At 42.4% G+C, this 8,232-nt stretch overlaps 1 long non-coding RNA gene across 1 annotated transcript; it reads right to left on the bottom strand.

Moving 5' to 3' along the window:
- Positions 1-879: 879 nt before the first annotated feature.
- On the bottom strand, positions 880-4,160 carry LOC140688054 (uncharacterized). Its single transcript, XR_012062752.1, has 3 exons — positions 4,082-4,160; positions 3,347-3,452; positions 880-2,551 (listed from the first exon to the last, which is right to left on the bottom strand). It is a non-coding gene; the product is annotated as an uncharacterized lncRNA (long non-coding RNA).
- Positions 4,161-8,232: the final 4,072 nt, after the last annotated feature.

The following is an 8,232-nucleotide window of genomic DNA, read 5'->3' as shown; positions in this document are numbered from 1 at the left end:
TATCTTCTCTCAATTAGAAATGGAAAGAAAGAAAGGGGACATGTGTGTGAGGGGACTGGATGGCAGGCACTCAAGTCTTAAAGTGCCAGCCCCCAGCTCGGGGGATGAGTCATGCTTCCTGAGCTCAGGGGCTGAACACACTCCAGCATCTTCCCTGAGGGCTGCCCCTCTGTCTTAATTAAAGTCTCCTATGTTCCCATATTGATGGAGAGAGGGGGCCACTCATGAGAGACGGCTGGGGCGGGGGGAGGGGTGGGGAGTGCACTGGGCAAATGACAATCCAATTACACAAACCCTGTGCTTGAAATAGAAGCTGGACCCCAGCTCTGAAGCTGTACCTCCTGCTGCTGGCACCTGCCTGCTCCCTCCTGCGTCTTCCCTTGCTCCCTACTGCAGAGCCAAAGAATGAAGTCTTTCCTAAGGCAGGCTTGGCCGTAGGGAGGCCCTGACATGAAGTCACGTTCCACAGCCTTCCCCAGGCACTCCTGCTGTGAGCGTAGCCTCACCAAGGAACCTTCAATGATAAGTTAATCCTATTGACAGACGGCCAGGAAATTGGTCAGACCTACAACAGTTCTTAGGCTCACTACACTGGAAGTTCTGGCTGTGTTCTCGCATAAATGGGGAACTCTCAGAGACCAAAGGGACCTTGGAAGAAGTGCTTTGCTTTGTTTAGAAAAGTTGAAGCACAGAGAGGTGGTATGACATGACAAAGTCACACAGCAAGTAACTAACTCTCTGGGTTCAAATTCAGGTACATCTGATTCCAAAAGTAGGCTCTTTTCAATAGACCTGAGTCTCAGAGCTGCCTCCTTAAAGATGCTTCAGGGATTCCAGTAACAATAAGGTGTTTTCCACCAAAAAATAGAAGACTTGTCATTAAAATTTTTAAATATATTTTTAAAATTTTTAAAGTATATTTTAGTCACAAATAATGCATTTCCTTTATTTTTTAAATTGCAATATCTTACCAGATTTTCCTTCAAAGGAGCCTGAACGATATTACACTGAGCCCTGAAGTCCAGGGTGCTCGGTGACAATGAAGTAAACCATCCTTTTAGAATCATTAGAATCAGTCAACAATGCAGCAAAATATAAGAAACGCATGACTGGTGAAGGTACAAGAACTGGGGGTGTGCCCCACTTAGAAGTGGAAGTGGGGGTGCCCGCCAGGGGCCCCCTCAGTCCTGAGCTCTCACAATCTTAGGTGGAGAGAGGTGCTTCACCCAAGGTCACGCTCCTCCCACAGAAGCAGCTCCTGTCCAGTCACTAGCCTGGGTGCAGCAGCAGCAAGGGTACAGCTCTGCAGCCGTCCCAGCTCCGGAGCCCTGGTGGGCTAGCTCAGACCTTTGCTGCAACTGCATCTCTGCCCAGCCTCTCCTTCTGCTCAACCCTCCCTCCCTGTTCCCTCACACTCCACAGGAAACCACCTGCATGCAAACCACAGGGTCTCAGAATATTTTCAGAGAACCTGACCTAAGACAGGAAAGGGCAGCTGCATCACTTAAAACGTTGCGATCTGTCATTAAAAAACCGTTCTTAAGTATAAAAAAAATTAAATATAATAGGCAGTGATTTATAACAGAAAAAAATGTAGTCAAGCAGATTACTTAATAAATATATATCTTTCTATATATAATAGGTGTTTATTTTTCTTTAAATTATACCGTATTTCAAATATGTGTGCAAATAGTATTCTAATGTTTTTTAAGCTGAAAATGATATTTTTAAAAGACACAACCATCACTAATTGGATTGTGTCTTGTTAAGAGCAATAATCACACCTGAGAAAATACTGCCTTTTTTCTCCCCCTATTAGCCAAGCTAGCCCCCGTCACCACACGGCAACTACAGAACGCCACAAATGAAATAAGCTCTATTCCAATCAGACAGCCCACATCTTGGGTAAACAGTCAACAGCAAGAAAAGGAAAAGAGATGGAGGAGATCGTGACACTTCTGTTTCTTATAAGGATGAGAGCTCTCTGAAGTAATCATGACAAACATCTGAATACTGAGTGGTGGATAACGAGTGCCAGACTTCTCTGTGTGTTTGAGATATTTTATAACTAAAATATGTCATTTTGAAGAATATTCACTTCCAAGCTGGATCTCAGCATAGGATCAGTAATCATGAAACAGGCATCTGGTTGTTGGTCCTGCCATTGACACAGCACTCATCACCTGGGTCACTTGTCACCACCTCTTCATCCCAGTGTCTTCCAGGTTCTGAAACGTGGGGGTCAAGAGTTGGACAGATGTAAGTGTCCCTATGAAACAGACTCCTCTTCCCCTGCTAGATCTGTTCTGTATTTCTTCCTTCCTTCCTTAGAAACAGAAACCCTGATAGTTACTGGTACAAGGCTGCCTGGAATAGATGTATTTTCCATCCCTCTTCGCAGCTAAGCATGGCCATGTGACCAACTTTTGACCGTTACGATGTGTGGAGCTGCCTGCAAGTGTTTCCAAGATGAAGAGACAGCCCCTTCTTTGTCCTGCCTCCTTCCTGTTGGTTGGAATGAAGAAATGGCGGCTGGAGCTGACACTGGCACCTGGACAAAAAGAAGGCATCCTAAAGGTTATGAAGCAACAAAACGGAGAGCCCTGGTGCCAGGTAATTATGGTGCCCGAGCTGAGCCTGGACCCATTTATCTGTTTATGTAAACAAGAAAGACTGGTCTATCATCATAAAATCACCACGTTCAGGAAATCTGAGGTCATTTGTCACATGCAGGTGAACCTAGTCATAATAAAAAACAGTCACTAAAAATACCACCATTTCCAGACTGGGCCACACTTAACTCACTTCTGAGAGATGACACAGCTTTCATTTTAAAACCTTCGAAAGAGATAGGCATCACAAATGCATGCTAAGTAAGGCACTTAATCATCGTAAAGTATACTTCCTTCCCAGGTTCCAGGGAGTCAGAATTGGAGGAGGTTATCACATAGTCATAAGAATGATGATTTGTTTGCATCTGGGAAATGGAATGTGGTGATATAGAAATTAACAGAACTGCTTGCATTATAATCTTGATTCATTACTTCTTTCCACTTTACAGACCAATTTTTCACATCAAATTATAAAATTCTTGAGAATATAGCTAGATAAGGTTTTGTACATGATGAATGTTTAGGAAATCTTTTTAGATTACTTATAAAAGTTCTAGTTACACTGTAGAGTTCAATATTAATAAGTAAACCTGGAAATTCTTTTCATAAGTGGCGAGCTCAAAGGATGGAGCAATTTAGTGAGGTAATTCAAATCAAAAAATTTTCACTTGGATCAGGAGAAAGATAGTGGCTGAATTTTAGCAACATCACACTACCTTGTAATTTCTCCTCACCTTCTCCCACCTTTGGCGAGAGCGTAAGAAAAGCAGCAAGATCCAGCTTTCAAGGAGCGATTGCACAGTGAATGAACATTTAGCGTCACTTCATCAGGAAGCCTCACTGAAAGAACAATGAAGGAATGTTTAAGGTGTAGAACACAAAGACACAGAGAATTGGAAAGGAAATAGAAGCCACAGAATTTGGGGAGCTAGGAAACAGAAGGATGAGTTAATAACTGACCTAGAAGTTGCCACAGAAATGAGAGCTAGCCAACTTGCACCATGGTACCTCTATATGGATAGCAGTTAGCATCCTCAGGACCCCATGGAGATAAGCATAAATGTGGAGATGAAATGGGTAAATAGGCTGAAAATCTTTTTACAAAGCCATTGGATCACCATATCCTCTCCACTACTACAACTCTGACAGTAAATGCAGGTTTATTTTCTAAGAAAGATAAGACAGAAGGTACATGGACCAGGGGACACCATGTGAAGTTTAGGTACAGTGCTCTGGAAACAAGGAGATTACATGAAAATTTGCATTCTAATTGTTCCCTTAGGCTCTCAGGTCTCTAGAAGCCAAGCCTGTATCTCCCAAGCAGGACACTAAAAGATAACTCTCCAGGAAATCTGACCAGCCCAAGAAAAATTATCTAAAGACATTCATATCAGCAGTTCCCCCTATAAAAAGCCCAGATCTGGGAGAAGAAAAAAAAAGGAAAGAAAAGAAAAGCCTAGCTCTGGCACCTGATAATGGAGATCAGGGTCAAACACCCAGCCACACGTCTCAGACCAACCCAAAAACGAATCAGGTATCATCATTCTCAAGCAGGACTCTTGACGCTGGAAGACAATGGAGAAATATCTTCAAATTACTCAGGGAAAGTGATTTCCAACTGTGATGGTAAACTATGTGTCAACTGGACTGGACCATGGGGTATCTAGATAATTGGTCAAACATTTTTTCTGATTGTTTTTGTGAGGGTGTTTTTAAATAAAATTAACCTTTAAATTGGTAGACTAAGTAAAGTTCTTCCTAAGGTGGGTGGGCCTCATCCAATCAGTTGAAGGCCTGAATAGAACAAAAAGGCTGACCTTCAGACAGGAACTCCACTGTTGGCTCTTCTGGTTCTCAGGCCTTTGAACTCAGACTGGAACTAAACCACTGGTTTTCCTGGTTCTCCAGCTTGCCAAATCACTCTGCAGATCTTGGAACTTGCCAAACTCTGTAACTGCATGAGCCAATTTCTTGTAATAAGCCTATCTATCCATCTATCTACCCGTCCGTCCATCCAACTGGTTCTCTTTCTCTAGAGAATTCTGACTAATATATCAGTATTAATTCAGTGTAAACAGAGAATAATAACCTGCCAGATCCCCCAAAAGTTACTTCTATTTCTCCCTTTATCAAAAACCTAGAAAAGCAGACGTCCACCAAGGAGAATGGACCAAAACTATAGAAGTCATGGACAGAGGAAACAGAAACTCCAACACAAGAGACAGGGTATCCCTAGGGTGTTTTAGGAGGGTCTAGGTTGCAGATCTAGAAAAGGAACCAGTCCTCTAGAGTGAAAAAAGGCCCTAACGACAATGTCTCCCAGGGGACAGAAATCGAACACTACTTTTGTTTTATTATGCTAAGGGGAGATTCAACAAACTGGGAGAGAGCTTGAGGAACATTTAATAACAAGTATATTTTTAAAACCAACCAACCAAACACACAAAAGTTCTGCTACAGAAGGAAAGTAATTATAATATGCTAAATGGCTTAACTATTACAAACACTGAATTTTGTCTTAACTAAGATTATGGTATAACTAAAGATCAGGAAATTGACAACACTGAAGCATTTTTGACGAAGAAAAGTAGCAATTTCCTAGAATTCAACCTAATATAATAGAAGGTTGGGGGTGGGGGACCGTGCCAGTGTGTATGCTGAGCAGGAGGAGGCGGGGAAGAGAGCTACATCCTGTCTTCCACTGTAGGAAATCAGTCAGTAAGGCCTGAAACTGACAAATGCAGGAACAGCAGGTAAAGCGTGTTACCTAGAGATACGGAGGCAAATATCCACAGGAACAACAAAAATGGTGAGAGCTGCTGCGGGAGTGAGGTCCACCAGACATGCAGTCCAACACAGCTGTTTGCATCTTCAAACTACATTGTCCATATGACTGTAATCAAAGTTAACATTAAAATTAAAAGCTGGAATCAGGGGAAAATAAGAGCCTTGCTTCCCATGCTGTTAACAAGGTGGAGATCTTATGCTCGGTAGACCCAAGGAGAATTAAAGTCGACAGACTTCAGATTCGCCAGAGAATCAGCCAGATGGGTCCACATCAACTTCTTCTCATGACCCTGTGTTGTACACTCAAAAAAAAAAAAAAAACCTTGCTTATAAAGGGGCATATGTTTATATATCCAAGCAGAACTTTCACCAAGAAGTATAAATAGTTTGTGATGGTTGAAGGAAACATTCATAGTTAATAATTAATTAAGTCAAAATGAAAACCTGAGCTAGACTAAACAATGATGGAGAATGCTAAAGGATCAGTGAAAACAAATCATAATTCTACAAAAGTGTGTTTTCCTGTATATTTTGTTTTAAACTGGGTGTCCTACTTAAATACATTGTTTGTGCTAATGTTATAATGTTTGTGCTTAGTTCCCTTAATAAGTACTTTTTCTTTAAATAAAAAGCACAGTTGAGTGTGGAAGCAGTCTTATTTCCCCATCGACCAAGATTCTGATACTCCTGTGGGTTCATATTACAAAACAATAACTAGTGACCTATCTAAGACAAGACAGTTTACCCAACTGACACGTAAAATATCCAGCAAGAAAAAAAAAGTTTCATCCTAAATGGACTAGCAAATACAAACCTGTGAAGAATGGAAAGCACTATCAACACGGAGGTGCCTTGGTTATTGCAATGTAACGGTTAACTGGTCTACAGGAACTATTTTTACTCTGAGGAGAACATTTTCAGTGGAACAGGAGAGGCTGGAGCCAGGCTGCAGAAGGTTAAAGAATATGTGGGATACGAGAAGTTACAGATGCCAAGTGCAGAGAACTCTATAAGAAATTTGCCTGTGAGGGGGTAAGACAGTAGCTGGAAGACAGGGGGTCAAGAAGGTTTGTTTTTCTGTTTTTACTTTAAGATGAACTTCCTTTTGGATGACTTCGGAAGCTCATAAGATGATCAAAAAAAAAAGGTGGAATGACTCAACATATATTGGAAGGAAGAAAGGGAGAAAGGTAAAGAAGGGAGGGAGAGAACAAGAGGGGAAGGACGGGTGGAGTTAGGAGCATTTACACCACGTGCTGCTAGTGACTCATGTTTCAGATGAGGAAACTGAGGTTGACGGAGAACAGAGGGAAGCAGAACCATGTTCCAAAGTGCAGTCTGCCTGAGCTCAAGTCAGCCATGGTCATGAATCCCATGACTTTGCACCTCACAGGTAACAATTACCTAGAACTGGCATTCAGTTCTTTTGGGAGTAAAGAAAATTTTGAAAAAGACACTGGTACCATTTGTCGATTTTCCAACTAAACCATTCCTAAAAGGCTGGGTTAAGTGAGAGAGGAGTTAGAAATGACCATCAGTGCATACAAAAGGGTCTGAAAACAACACAAGGATGTAGGGAAACGCTGCTGCCAGCCCTTCAAGCGTTTCAACATCCTCACAGTGAGAATGCACAGTTACCGAACAGAGTGGAGCCCCTCGGTGTTGGTTACACTCTGACAACAAAGGGGAAGTCAGCGCAGACAAAAACTATTAATGCATCCGGCAGACTCATTCACTCTGCATTTCTGAGCTGTTGCTTGGCCCCTGCTAAGGTGCCCCTGAGACAGCTCAACCAACACAATGAAAGGTGAAACTGCACACAGCAGATTTGTTAAACCAGGCTAGCACATTTAGAAGGAAATATCACTCCCAAACAGCATTGCCATTAGCAAACTGTATAATATTTATTAAGCACTCTACTGCCTGGAATACCCTCTTGTAACCAGTAAAGATTAGGAGTTAAAGGCCATAGGAAACATGAGTTTTTCTTTTGTGAATGCAGACAAGGAGTTCTTTATAGTTTCGCATAAGCTGGAGTAGTGCATACTCTCTTAGCGATCATTTTCCACGTCACCTCAAAACTGAGTCATCCAAGTTCCCAGGGCCCTGTGACATGTCATTCTGGCAAGACAGACATCTGGGAGAAGTCTGTCTTCTATCCTTCAGGTCTTCCCCCAAGTCTAAATACCATTGCTCTCTCAGGAAGTGAGAACGGCTGGAAGGGAGGGAAGTTGAGGTTCTTCAAGGTTCTATTCCCACTGCCTTCAGGGACGGCAGCCGGCCCTGCCCGGCACAGGGGAGGTGCCTAACAAAAGCTTGCTGAGGTCACGAGCAAACGACCGGATGAACAAGTGGACAGAGAGCGCACTGCTGAGAATGGAGTGGGGATGAATGCGGAGGAAAGATAACTGAGACAGAAATCAGGAGATTCAGGTTCTAGCCACATCAACTCAGTAGAATCAAGGCATTTAAACTTAATTTCTTGTTGATATCTGAATATAAAGCAGGACAGGTGTATGTAGCACAGACATGTAGCACATACGTGTAGCAGTGTGTTTAGCACACTCCACCAATGACTGGTGACAGATGATATAAAAGTGCTCCAGCTCCCTCATCCCGCAGCTAGGATAAATCTGAGACACACCCTTTTACGTGTTTCTAACCAGCATACCCCTCCATATCCAAGGTTCTCTCTTGAGCTTCCAATTTTTATGCCCACCATACTGTGGACATCTCCACCTGGACATCTCCCAGGCACTTTAAATTTAACCTACAAAACTGAACTCATTCTCTTCCTCTGCCTCTTACTATTTCCCATCTTAGTTATTCGATG

This window comes from Vicugna pacos, chromosome 2 (genome assembly GCF_048564905.1).
Source record: "Vicugna pacos chromosome 2, VicPac4, whole genome shotgun sequence".
Lineage (NCBI taxonomy): Eukaryota > Metazoa > Chordata > Mammalia > Artiodactyla > Camelidae > Vicugna > Vicugna pacos.
Note: the sequence above shows the minus strand (reverse complement) of the source record. Positions and strands in the feature narration are given on the sequence as shown.